At 40.3% G+C, this 14,849-nt stretch overlaps 1 long non-coding RNA gene across 1 annotated transcript; it reads right to left on the reverse strand.

Annotated features, from left to right (window-relative positions):
• Positions 1-321: 321 nt before the first annotated feature.
• On the reverse strand, positions 322-14,289 carry LOC116231484 (uncharacterized). Its single transcript, XR_004167480.2, has 3 exons — positions 14,205-14,289; positions 13,162-13,280; positions 322-597 (listed from the first exon to the last, which is right to left on the reverse strand). It is a non-coding gene; the product is annotated as an uncharacterized LOC116231484 (long non-coding RNA).
• Positions 14,290-14,849: the final 560 nt, after the last annotated feature.

Genomic DNA, 14,849 nt, shown 5'->3' on the forward strand with positions numbered 1-14,849 from the left:
TCTCAGTTTCTGTGCAACTGTCTGCCCTGTGCTCCTACAGGTTCCTTCCACCAGCCCTAGTTCTGTGTCAGAGGCACAACAGCTCCAGACTGGAATACCACTGAGAAGGGGCTGGAAGGGTATAGAAGCTCAGTGGGAACTAAATGGTAGCTCCAAAGTGACTTACGAATAGGTGATGCTGCCCACTCCTGCCCCACACCAGCAGCAGATATTGTAGCAAAGATGACCTTCCACTTAGTAAACCCTAAGGGCTTTACGTTAGTTTGAATGCCCCTTTCTAAAAACACCACAAAAAACATCAAAAAGAAAACTTACATCCAACAATCTTAAGGACTTTCTGCACATTAATTAACCCTGCATCACCCAGAGCGAGGCAGGGAAGTGTGGTTAAACCAATTACATGGAAGATGAAGAAGAGGAACCGGAGGTTAAATGCCTTGCAGATGTGGGGAGCGCAACTCAGGCTTTCTGGCTCTCAGTCTCAGATTGGCTTCCCGGGAGAACTGGAAGTGAAACTTTCCCTGTAGAGCTGTTGCTGTATAAAATCAGCTTGGCAGCGTGTGACAGGCATAATCCTTTTCCCATATGTTTTATTTTCTATAAATAGAAAAACATCTCATTACCATTCGGTAACTTAGTAAGATAAGGAGAACGAACAAACAGACAAACAAATATCCAAATCATTTCCAGAGAATTGCTTAAAAATCCCACGCAGCCCAGGAGGGCAGAACTGGATTTAGCACTCTTGCTTCTGATTTTGCATCACCTGCATTTATCAGGAAAGTATTTCTCCAATCTGCAAGGAGTGGTTGAGCCCATCGCAGCACCCTGTTAGCGAAACAGGCCATACGATGCACCCACAGTATTTCAGTTGGGTTTTATCACAGCAACTGTGTAGTCCCAACCACAGTCTTTGGAAGCCCACAGCCACAAGGCCAGGAGATGAGATGCTTTTTGTGTTTGTGACATTCGTGCCCCATGCCAGAACCCTCCCTCTATCCCTATGAAACCACAGTGGATTCTTACCACCATTATGGCAGCATTACAGATTTGTAGGCATCTCCCATGGTTCTGAAGATGCAGTGCTGCTGGGATTGTTCTGAACAGTTTATCGTGGTATAGCCTTGCAAATTAGGGGATGAGATAGTCTGTCCTTGACATTAAACATGTAATGTGCACGCTCTCAATTATTTTAGTCCCAATTAAAATAATCTTTCATACAATTAGACTAGAAAGAAAGAGATTCTGTTTTGTATTTGATAATTGGCTGAAGGTTTCTTAAACACAATAAAGCATGCAAGAACTGCCACAATAAATTGGACATGAAACCATTTTGCCCAGAACCCTTCCATCAGTAGATAGAAAGAAACATTTTAAAGCATCACGAAGACGAGCCTGCACAGGAGGGAACAGGAAAACAGCAATTTAGTTTGATCCAGACATTTGAATTTTCAAAAAATAGTTGGTTTTTTTTTTTTTTCTAATTCATAATGAAAAAAAATCAGAATAAAGAAAGTAGAAAAGTTTTCTAATGAAATAGGCAAGTAAGGTGGGAGAGACTACTCAGGGTGAATGAATTGGGCACTACACCATTGTAGCTGCATGTTGCTGTCTTCCCATCTTTGGTTGAAAAAAATCTTCCCCAAAACATATGCAAAAAACATATGCATTTCAGGTACGACAGAATGGTATTTATTCCCCCCCCCAACCACCAATTCTTTTTTTTATGGCCGCTTTTGAAAATTCATGGAACGTTTTAAGACCTGTTCCTTCTTCCTCTAATTAACATCTTTATTTAAATGTGAGAGAAAATGTCATTGTTTGTTATGTTATACAGGCTGGTAAGAACACCACCAAATCTGCACCTCCCTTTAGAAAATATTGATTTTAGGTCATCTTTTTGGTGGTTTTTTTTTCCCTTCTCAAAAATAAACCACCTCATTCTGCATCACGCAGAAACTCACTATGACTCCAACAACTGGAGCTTCCAATCTCTAAAGCACTCCCACATCTGCTGCAGAACCAGTCTACCTCCAGACACAGGTTAGACAACAAGAACCATCAGGGCTTGAATGAAACCTGGGGGTGCATGCACACAGTGACACAGTCCTTTCCCATAAAAATTTCAGGGCATTTAAAGGATTTTCAAGAGTATGAGTTCCTAAAAATTCTCGTTTCCATTCTAATGCATTAGTGATTCATTTCATCAGTGCTTAAAAATAACAGGCTGGGGACAGGGGATAAATATGCCAAGGCTCTTCTTTTTCTTTTTTTTTTTTTTTTCTCAGTAAGAACTCTATCAAAATCATAGGGAAAGAAAAAAAAATTCTAGCACACTGTCATACCAAAATTATGTGAATGCCTAACTCCAGGAGGATAATTACAGTACAACACAACCTGAAATCTTTTTCATCTGTCTGTCAGGATCTTTTTCCCATAGCAATGTTTTGCCAGAGGCCAGCACACGGCTTTAAAAACAAGCACTTTTTCTTCAAAGAGGATATCCATGATTACTGTATGATCTCAAGAACAACTGTAGAAGCTCTAGGTAAGATTTATCTTTGTCACTTGCCACGAGCACACAGCCCTGGTTTTGCAGCATCCTGCTCTGTGCCTGCATGCCCATCACCCAGCTCCAGGTGCAGTTTTTGGGAGGGCTCTGACACTGGGTTGGGATTTGTGGCTGCAGCATTCATAGTCTCATCCACGGGCCCCTGGGGGCTCTCCCTCCCTCTATTCTTGTCCTTTCTCCATCCTTTAAGGTTTTAGAAATGATTTCTGTTACCAGTGCTTTCATCCCATGTTTATGGGTCTCTCTGGATAAGAGCTTTCGTAGGGGAATGGGCCATTAAGATCTTAGGAGCCTATTTCATAAGGCACAGCACAGCACATACAGCCATACAGGTATTATTCACCTCTGGTCTAGAGCTATGGTTAGTTTGAGCAGTGAATCACAGCATCTTAGAAGATAAGCAGAAAAAGAAAGGCAGGAAAGTATGTCAGAGAGGAAGGTATGAGCTGAAGCACGCACACAAGCATCTTAAAATATCACAATATTCTCCATGGAAGCCAATACACAAACTGTGCTCAGAACACCATCAGAATATTTTCCAGAAATGGTAAGATAATTAAGTATAAATGGAATCTCTTGGAAACAGCTAAGTATTCAATGGCTTGGTTTCAATCTCTCTATAGAGATGCACAATTATGATTTTTATTAATTGTTTCCACAACGGAAAATTCCACCATCATTTAAGCCCCCAGAAATTTAGTCTCACATAGAAATATTTCCATACTTGAAATGAGTTTTCTGAGGGAAAAAAAAAAAAATAAATCTTTATTTCAGGTAGCAAATAAATCACAATTAATCTTTTAAAAAAATTATTTTAAAACTGAAACAAAACAGGGGACTCTCAAGGCTTGTTCTTAACCAACTGTACGGCTGGTGAAACATCTTTCAACAGATCTCAAATTTTCTATTGCAACATTTTCAGAGTAAATCAGTTTTTCTCCTTCGCATAATGCCGTCCTTCCCTCTTTTGTTTTATCAAGTTCAATCCATCAGCAGTCTCTGAGAGTAGATTGTAACCGAGAGAGGGTTGTTTGTATGAAATTACAAACTCTGGCTCATATTATGTGCTTGACTCATGCCTAAACTTGCCCAAGATAAGCCTATTAAATAACATTCCAGACAGCAGCTCTGCCCAAGGGAGACACTTGTCACTCCCTTGGAGGACTACCAGTGGGATGCAGGTCTGCTGCCCTGTGCAACCCTCAGCTGCCTCCTGTGGAAAATGGTCTGTGAGTATCAGAAATGCTGAGCAGGTGAACGAGATCAGAGGCTGCTACCGGAGCAGGTGACAGGGAGTCAGCATGAGCTACAAGAAGTTGGCTTCACTCCATCTGCCCTTTCTGGAGTGCAGGTGGGGTAAACTCATTAATTTAGGTTTCTCAGGGTCTGCTCATGTAGGAAGCAGTGTCTACCAGGATGTTTCCATGTTTGCTAACATGATTGCTACCATATACTTGAGTTTAATACTTGAATGATTTCAATCCATCCTGTAGTTAGAAGGGTCATATGCTAAGCTTGCTATACACACACACACAGATATACACAGACACAATGTTAAATTAATTGTCTTACTGTCCTATCAAACCAAAATAAAGTAGAAGACCAGATCACAGGGGTGGATGTCCCATCCCTGGAAGTGTTTAAAGCCACGTTGGATGGAGCTCACAGCAACTAGATCTGGTAGGTAGCAACCAGCCCACAGCGACGGAGTTGAAACTAGATGATCTTTAATGTTCCTTTCAGCCCAAGCCATACAGTGATCATGCAGAGCCTTGGAAAAGCACACGTAAATGACTGATATGAGTTTGGCTGATCTTAGAGGTCACATCTTGTGTGGACCCAGTGTGCCTCAGACTTAAACCTAGAAATAGCCACTATAACGAAGCCAGAAATGGGAGCACCTGTCAGACTGAATGATGTATTTATGACATTTAATAGTAATTAACCTGCACTTAGGACAAGAGCAGTCCAAGGGTGAGTTCCCAGCGTGACACAGTCCCCACATGTGCCACAACATGTCCCTGCCCAGCAGAACATGCAGTAGAAGAGGCACTGGCTCTGCAGCATGCAGGGCTCAGGCAAGACTCAGCACTTCAAAGGGAACTTTGACTTTGATAGAGAGTGAGAAGGGGCTTCTGGAGAGGGACCTGTGCTACAGAACAAGCCAGCATGTGCTTCACATTTCAGAAATGATATGCAGAAAAAGACTTCACAGATGAAAAAGGGAGGGGGGAAAGAAAAAAAGAAAAAAAAGCAGCCTACAAAGATCCTGGGCATCTCAGCTCTTTTTAAGGTAGCATTTTGGAACCCCATAGACACTATGACATTGCAGCCTGAAAACTGCAGTGTTCACAATTAAATATATATGTACACACTTTTTTTTCCCTATTTGGACGTATTTTGCAACACATCTCCTGGGATGTGAAAGAATGCAATTATATGATCTTTAGCAAACGCAAATTTTATTAATCTGTCCTTTAGAGAGTAACCTTTAGAAATTACAAAATGTGCTCCCCTGGCTTTCTTACCTTTTTTTCCCCTCTTTCACTGTTTTCTTGGACTTTCGAAGCAGATTTTTGTCGAATAGATCATACAGGATTATATGGTTATAGCTTGCTTTCATATATATCAAAAAGAAAATCAAAAATATGACCTCATATGTTAATAAATCAATTTTGGAATGCTGTTTTACACATATGCTCAAAACATGACCTCTTCCAAGTTCTCTTAGAGCAGAAATTTGGAGTTTAGATTTCAGGCACTTTAGCTTTAAGGATGCTGGGAATAACTTTATCTGGTAAATATTAAGTAAAACAATTTTTCATTCAAGTTTCACTTTACCTTCAGTGCTTTATTAAAGCTCACTCAAGAACACCGTTTTAGCTACACATGAATAAGCCTTAACCTTACATTATTCTAAAACTGAAACCAGTTTCATAATCTGTACTTCACCGCTTTTGAGTCATGAAGGAGTAAAGCAGAAGCAGCTTGAGTTTTATATATGCTCTTTTGCACTCTCAGAGGCAATTCAGTGCTGAAGAATTTCCATTTCATAAAACAAAACAATGCCAGTGACTCATTTGTAATGAGGACTTGCATAATTGCTTTTTTGGGAGTTTGACAAGAAAAAATGCGCAGCAGCCAATCCACCACACAACTTTTAAAACTGTTTAATAAAAGATACAAAAGCACATTTAATTCTATTTTAGTTTTAATCCTCTACTAAATTTTCTCCTGGGTTTAATGTAAAAGTGCTAGCTTTGTTGCTGCATACCTGAAGGAGATGAAATAGCATCCGAAAACACTTGATATCAAAGTACAACACCAACAAAATATCATTCACCTTTTTTCTATAGCCCCTTCACAGCTTCCACGGCCACGAGGTCAGAGTGTGCCAGTATTTCTCCTTAGTCTTCCCCTCTTTGAGCCTGAGCTTTCCTGGTTGGGAGAATTGAGGCGGAGACTCAAAGCCAGATGCAGGATGGAGGCACAGGTTGCTGCTGGGCTTGGTCACACCAAGCCACTGAAGCTCAGTTTTGGATCCATTTGAGATGAAAGGAGTTCAGAATCTGAGATGCTCGTCCTAAAGCCTACAGATCACCGACGTTTCCAGAAGCACACTGCGTACACACTCGTGCTGAGACCTGCACCACTTATACAATCTACTGGTTGTACCTTCCCCACTCTGTGCCTGCACTCCTCAGAAAAGGATGAATCTGGCAGGAGGTGTCCCCACAGCTGGGGACACACCAGCACAGCCAGGTGACACCCTCTTGGGAAATCACTGAGTGGGTTAGGTTGGAAGGGACCCTAAAGATCAAAGGTCATCAGGAAGGGCTCAGCAAACAGGGAGCAGAAGTTTAACAAAACTGATCACTCTTAACCAAGTCAGTGTTTCTCTACCTTTCCTGCTTTAAAAGTAATCCCCAAGCAATCAACACAGCTGTTATAGTTAGCACTCAGCAGAATTATTCCTTCTGGTAGAGCCGCACCAGCTTGCATCAACTCAGAGTCCTGCTCCTCTATCTCATCACACCCAACATCAGCACGCAGCCCGAGCACATGGTGACAAAACACCTTCCTTGACATGAATTGCTCAGTACCTGGCAGGATATGTGTCTCGGCACCCACAAACCCTCCTGCCCTTAGAGCTGGCTGCCTGGAAAATTAAAATGAGCGTGAGCATATTGCCATCAGGACACTTGTGAGAAGTGAAGAGCCCGGGTCCTGTGTATTTCAGAGAAAACAGCACTATTAAGGACACAAATGTGATACTTGATTTGGATGTTTTCCCATGTGGATGAAAGGAATCACTCCTCATGCAACTCTGAAAGAAACTGATTAGATTTACACAGGCAAGTATCAGCTTGTGATTAGCATTTAGGTGAGGATGAAGCTATGTGCTACAGGAAATATTGGTGAGCGTGTTTGCTGTTTACTTTCATTACCTAATGTGCTCTGCATTAAGCCGGGGAAGACAGAATCAGTTATTTGGGAGATTTTTAAGCACATGCAAATGTATTAGTCCTTCTTGACTGAAGAACCAAACGTACTGCAAGTTCATAACACAATATTTGAGATGCACTGCTTTCAAATGCCTCCCAAGCAGTTCCAAGAAAAGGATCAAACTGTTGTTGTTCTGCTCCAGACAGGTAGGAAAAGCTTTGAAGAACCAGTTTTTCCAAGGAAAATTCCACCTCACAGTAACATTTGCTTTAAGTAGTAATATTGCCTTTGATGAAAAGTTCAATCACAGAAGTGCATGGGGGGTTATATATACATTCCTGCACAGGAATATGCACACACATGGATTTGTTTTATCCCAAATCAGTTGCAAAACATACGAGGTTTTATATTTTTCATTTATCAAGGAAACCTGTTACCAAAAAGCTTCACTTTTGGCAGCAGCCAAAAAGTCCCATAGGGATATTTACCTTCGTGTAACCTCAGTGTAATTCATGTCTTCATTACAGCTAATGGGGAAATAGACTCCCTAGTCTCTACCTCAAGAACAACAAATTTTAAAAAGCAGGGGGAAAAAAAAGCCAAAAAAAAAAAAAACAGAAACAGCCAAGATTGTTGTATAAAAGCTCAGAAATCCTTTCATGCACTGTCTAGGCTTGGAATATAGAAGGAAATCTCTGCCAAGAAGCAAAGGATGTTGAAACAGAATCATGCAATGTGTTAATGCCGCAGGGCATTGGAAGTAAGATGCCAGGGACTTCAATCAGAAATTGAATGATCTTTGTGATATAGCAAAGAGGATGGAATAACATCAGAGAACTGTGCACACAATGGAAAGAAACAGCATAATCATTTGTCATCACTCCAAGCAAACAAGTGCTGGCAATGACGTTTTCTGCACCAACCAATTCATGTCATAGTTTGAGGCTCAAATACCTTTCGGTAGCAGATCCCACCAGCAACATCCCCCAGTGGCAAGGAAATTTGCAGAAATATCCACCTCATCTGACACTTCAAAGGACTTGTGCTCTGGTCCTCAGACAGTTAAGTGCGGATACGCTAAGGTGGCTATGAAATCAGATTAACTTAAAGAGCTTGTATAATTCACAGCCTATTAAGTTAACCCAGTTTCAAAACTGGTTCCACTTTGCATGAGAATGGACATCTGTGGCCTTCAAAATCCTCTACTATTTTTCGTTCTTTATTAAGTATTCTTCCTTCCTTCATACTCGTGCTGATCTCTAGCTGTGTTTTATGAAGACTCAGCTGAGGCTGGTCAGATATTAAACCTGGCAGTGGCCCATTAGACGTGAATATATAATTACATTGAAATCTTACAGAAAGAAAAGGCGTCAAAATGTCTTGCAGATGGACAGAACTTAGATTGGAAACATTCACTTTAATGCAGGTGAACCATTCAGTTGCCAGTATTGATCGTTTTTTGTGCATATTTTAACAACAAAGTGAACCAGTTCCCCAGTATCTAAAGGCATCACATAACATCCAGCTCTTCTGTATAAGGCTATACATATATACACTCAAAAAACTAACTTTAGGCCCTCCCCATTTCTTAACATCTTGCATTTAACGTTCAGCCTTCATTTGTCTAAAAATAAAGGGATAAATGTCAGATACTACATAGTAGAAACCATACCTAGAAATACAGGGAGCATTAAGATCCAGGGATTTAGTCGGAGACGAACATTAAGCAAAGAGCAGCACTTCTGTGCTGAAATGCAGTCAATACATTCACTTAGATAGTGAAACCAACCTCTATTAGAAGATATCAGCTAGCCTATATAGCTTCATATTTCCACTTTCAGTACAGTATAACAGTCTAATTTATGTGTCTTATCATGGAAGTTTCCATAGGCACAGTAATTTAAAAGGAATTATATATAAGTCCCTCTAAAAGCAAATATTAAAAAAAAAAAGACACCCACTTTACACTCTTTCAGTGTTGAAATACTTCAAAAACAGTTCCCCACTTCTGCAATGGTGCGATTATCCAGAAAGTTTATGCCAAAACTGTTGAATCTGGGTGTTTTCTCTCTGGTCTTTATATTTTGTTTTCGAGGAAGGGGCATGAATTCACCTCTCCAAAAGGCTCTACACCTTAGCTCTAAGTAAATCAGTGGCATTCCACCACTTACAGTAGTAGCTGAAGACAATCCACTGGTTTTAGAGGAAAAGCTTGGTTTTGTTCTGCATTCATCCACGTTCCTAAAGCAGAGAGCATTCCTTCCCCACTACATTTTTTTTTTTTCATCTCTGTTTCTGGACATCACAATCTTGTCATTTCTTTCTCATGGATTTGCCAAATATGCCGTGCCCCTGATTTCCTTGCCGGAAGGCACATGCTGTGGATGTGTAGGAAAGTGGAATTGAGCTGTCTGCACCCAGTACAGCTAAAGGTCTACAGGCATTTTGGATGAGAATGAATGACATGAAGATTTTTCATGTAATATACATGCACAGATACAGCACTTCAGTGACCCACTATCCAGTTTCTCTTCACAGACATGTTTTACCCATTCTTCTAATAAGCACAGCTCATGGATGAATTCCAGTTGATTGCAGTGCCCTGAACAAAGCAAATGCAATGAAAATGCTGGCAAGCGCATTTTCACCAAGATTTGCATAAGTTTTCATTCAGGATTACAGGCTTCATCCTGCACAGATGAAGACATTTAACATTTTCTTTGACTTTATCAGCAGTTGGAACAGAAGTAGGATGTTTAAAAGATTGCTCTAGGAAGCCAAAGCTCCACTATTCTTAAAAAAGGGAAGTCACCCATTTGTTAAGTTGTTTCTTTATGAATGTTGTCTGCTGCTTATACAAGGAGGTAAATCCTACACGATCAAACTGAGATTTTTAGATGCTTTGTTATTGGGTACCAATGAGATGCTTCTGCCAAAGATACATTGCTTGAGGATCTGTGAATATAGATAGGCTAGAGACAACTCAGGTTGCAAAGAGGGTCTGAAGAGAGGTTGGAAGTACAGTTATTCTGTAGAATTATGCAGGCATAATGTGACTAGCTACTTCGAATGCTCTCAAGCACTGCATGGGAAGATGCTCATTTTGTTATGTGGATATCTGCCCATGCTTCCACAATGAAGGGAGGTGAACAGCTAAAATAACACTGATAAAGCATACCTAGTGTTTTCTTCAGTGTATTCATTATCACTGAAAACGCACCTTGGGATCAGTTGCCCTACTCCAAACTTCGGTTTTTGGAAAGGCATTAAAAGAAATCACTATGTATAATCACAAGATAAAAAGCTAGACACATCCACACAAACAACTTTGCTAGCAGATGTTACATTTGGGCAGCATTCAATATTTAACTATAGCTTTTAATACTTTCTCCAGGCAATTAATACTGCCTGTCTCAAGACTATCCCAATCTGCCTGATGCTTTTTACCTAGAAACAATCAAGCAATTTATATCAATTTATTGCAATTTATTTAATTGACCTTTACTGTGCACTGAACTGTTGTAACTGATAGTAATGTACCAACATGTCATGACATCAGCTTCATTGAGCTCCATGAATCCATCAATTTCATTGAATAGATTCCTTGTAAAATGAATGGAATGTTTGTTATTATGAGAAAACAAGTCAAAAGTACTCAATAACATTAATCACGTAAAAATAATGTGGAAATTTAGACTTTCAAAAAAGAACAGTGAATCATCCATGAACTTGGCACTGCATCAAGCATACACTATTCATCTTCACTCTAAGGGCCCTTCATGACCTGTCCACACTCCGCCTATCATTTTTTTCTGTTTTATCAACATGTCAACTCCCTCTGCTGATCAGGCAGCGATGCCTGCCATCATCACCCATTTGTTATGTTTACCAGGGAGCACCTTTGCCCTTTCTCCCATGCCAGCCTTCACGCATGGAAGAAGCTCCCATAAATATCAGCAAACCCAGATCATTGTTCTCTCTCAAATGCCTCCAAAAACACCTCCATTCCTCTGATAGCAATAGGAAAACACCTGATAGTAAGTGCAATGACTTTTTAAATTCTGATTACTCTTACCTAATTATTTCCTTGTGTTTTCCTGTCTATCTGGTAAGACTACTTGATATTTTTGTCTTAGACTACAAGCATCTAAGGGCAGAAACTGAACCTTTTTCTGTAGTTGCACAGTGCAGAGCATAATGGGTTTCTATCTATTACTAGGGCTTCTTTACCATCACTGCAGTATTAATGATAGCTTCTGAACACAGCCGTATGTTTTTATTTGATTTATATGAAACTTAGTGGCAACACCCAACCATATGGACCTAATCATTTTGCTATTTAAAGATGAATCACCTTAAAATTCTGATTGTTTTCTTATAAATGCTCTAATTAATAGGCAGCTTACCTACCAATCAGCCTAAAATTTGTCCAAATCTCTTTTGAGGGGAAAAACTTAACATGAGCAGAGGTAGCAAGGACTCCCATCCATCCTTCCATCCACATCTTTGTGACCTAATTTTGCAGAATGCATGGTTGGTGAGCTGGACTGTTTCAACAGCAGAAGACATTATTGCCCCATCATTCAAGGAAAGGTGTTTAAGTCTGGGGTTTGGTTTGCATTGTTTTACTTTCATTACATATGCCCATCATGGGAGGAAACTAATTTGTTACTAGTGTAGTAAAAAGTTTTCTTTGACCAGTATTAGTATTACTTGGTTTTCATTTAAATGCTTTTGGTTCTATCTAAACCATATTTTCAGACATTTTTTTCCCCCCACAGCCTTAATCTCAAGTAATAACTTAAGAAAAGCAGCAGAATTTAATATAAACCATTACTGGTAAGACAGGTAATAATAATAACAGTAAAAATTGATTTCCCCACCACCACCACAGTTATTCGTCATTCTCAAATGCCTGGGGGAAAAAAGGTGAACTTTCTGCATGTCTGAATGTCATGAAATTCAGGCAGTTTCAGATCAAGAGAGAATGAATTCCAAAGCTGTGAATCTGTTCTTTCCATTATGGTCCTAAAAGAAATACAAGACCTTCCACAGCATGTAGGGAAATAAAAATATCTCATGGATATAGAGTTAACTGTGGTTAAATCCAAGACACTTGATATTTCTACTGCATGGGTTACAGTATAGTGTGTGGCACGGCTGATGTCAGGTAAATATTTATTATTGTATATAATAAGAAAGACTCCAGAAGTAATCTGTGGCAACTTGTAAAAAAAAAAAAAGTAAAAGAAATCAAATGAAATCAAATGTAATTTGAAAAAAAAGATCATCCCTCATTCTGAAGTTACTTTTCATCGCTTCTCTCATGACCTTGTGAGCTGAGGCAGCTTATAGAGCACATACATACCTACACCCAGATGTATGCGATGGAAAAGGAATAGTGGTACCTCTCTTAACAAAGTCAATAACAAACACACCATTGACTAAATAGGCACATAAGGGTAGCCCCAGAATAAATGAAACAGCTGTATGCATTGTGTCAAGGAAGGGCACCGACAGTTTGACTGTTGGCTGATGTTTCTAATAAAGACCTCGAAGTGACACAGGCACACAGGTACCCCACAAAAATCACTTCTTGGAAAAAAAAAAAAAAGTAAAGCAAAAGCCAAGCAGGTAGATGAGAACTCTCTAAAGCACAGAGATACAAGTCTACTTGTTTATGGTTTTCGTTTTCTTGCTGCACTTGCTTGGTATAGACCTCCCAGATGGAAGTATCAGTTGGCAAAAAGAAATCCCACCACTCCAAACTCTCAGCTTTTCCTGGTACAAGAGCAGCCAAAGCCAAACCTGTAGCAGCCAATATCACCATGGCTCATGCCCAGAGACAAGCTCTCCTTGAAGGTTTCAACTCCATTCTCCTCAGGCTTTCAGCTTTATTTCATTATAAAACAAAATATATAAAACAAAGTCATCTCGTCAACCACAGTCTCTTTTATCCACTTGCTGAGGGTTTTGCAGACCCTCTAATGCAACATCTGGCACAAAACATCTCAACCACCCAAGCTTTCAGCATCACTCTCCTAGTAACTATACCCAGCCACCAACATGGCACCGTTTGTAGATTTTAAAGACTTGGCAACCTCCACAACCAAGTGAACATTGCTAGAAACCAAATAACCCACCTAGCTCCACCTGGGATGGAGCATCTAATTGCATCTGAGAACAGGGTCCGTCTCATCCTTCATGTGACACAACATCCAAAAAGATCTTGCCCAAACATCACATGCTTGCCAAAGGTGACCTAAGGAAAAAGGAAGCAATGCTGGACTACCATCAGGCTCTGAATTCCCAAAGAGCCCTGGGGGTGCAGAGCTTTGGTGCTGGGTGAATTTCACCTCCTAGCTGACTGATAGCAGCAAGGGGAGGGAGAAGTGAGAGAGCAGGAACACCTGGATTCACTTCTTTCTCCTGCCTGACTTATTCTTTCCATGCCTTTCCTCCCCACCTGCAAATTCGTTGTTTGAGAACCTTTTTCCCCGTCCTCATCTGGAGATAACAGTGCTTTCCCACTTCATTGAAATACTAAATATATAGGAGATGATGAGGTTCTCAGATGATGCTTGAGCACTGAGATATAGAAAACACCTAAGACAGACTGATTACATGTCTGTTACTACATCTATTTTTCACATAATCAGGCATGGAACTGCTTGAGTCCCTAACAGACCTCTCCTCTTGAATGCAGCCTGAAGTCACAGCACTCACCAAGGCTTCTTCTCCCCTTCTGTAAATCCCTGGACACTTCAGCCATCTTTTAAAATTAGCTGCACTTTTGGACAGCATGCTGGGAGATTTCAGTAGGTTACATAACCAATCAGGATTATGGGACACTAAACCAACAGCTTGGCAGCATGATTTAAATCAGCTAAGGGTTTGGGGTTTTTTTTTCTGCTTTGACAGGTTTAAAGGAAACACCACCATGCAGAAATTAGCGAAGACCTTTTTCAAGTTCTGCCAACGACACAGAATATTTTCATAAAATCACAGAATCACCTAGATTGAAAAAGACCTTCAAGACCACCAATTCCAACCATCACTAAGGAACAAACCGTACAATTAACAAATGTACAGTTAGAAGAGGGACGTGGTTAGGATGATATTTTACACGTTTATAGCTAGAAAGATAATCATGGCAGAAAGAGACAATAAAAAACGAAGTGCTCACCCACATCCTAGGCTCACAGTAGAAAACTCCAACAGGAGGAATCTCCAGAAAAAGAACCACCCCAGTGGCAGTCAGCCCTTAAATGTGGTCTAAGAGAGGTGCAGCCAGACTCCACCCCTTCTGGGTCACACAGCAGAATTGCCTTCACCTGTGCTCCCAGGGCTAATTCAGTCCTTGCCTCAGGTGATCAATCAGTAGTTCAGGCCGTGACTCAACAGTTCCCATAAACAGACTTTCATGAACTGTCTCATACAAAATTAAGCAGAGATATCAGTTTTGAGTATTTGCTCACCTATGAGAAATTCTGCAGATAGTGGATGGGGCTCCTCCTGTCCTTAAACACGCACCACGAATGACATGGAGTAGCTCAATCATTTCAAAAGAACATCAACATCTTGCAGAGTTATCCTTTCCAAAAGAGAGGGGTGAACTGAACACCTCCAAGCATGAGGCTCACACCAATCATGATTTTGCTGCAGGTGTCCATTCCTTGCAACACTGAGCCTAATCCTGCTCCACTAAATTTAATGGAAGAAATTTCCTGTCATCCGCTTCCTAACAGTAGCACAGTTGTCATTACCATGTTGAAATGATGTTTCAAAATACCTGATGTATTTCAAAAAGATTTCAAAAAGATTGTCTTTT

Source organism: Phasianus colchicus, chromosome 8 (assembly GCF_987193195.1).
Source record: "Phasianus colchicus chromosome 8, bPhaCol1.hap1.1, whole genome shotgun sequence".
NCBI lineage: Eukaryota > Metazoa > Chordata > Aves > Galliformes > Phasianidae > Phasianus > Phasianus colchicus.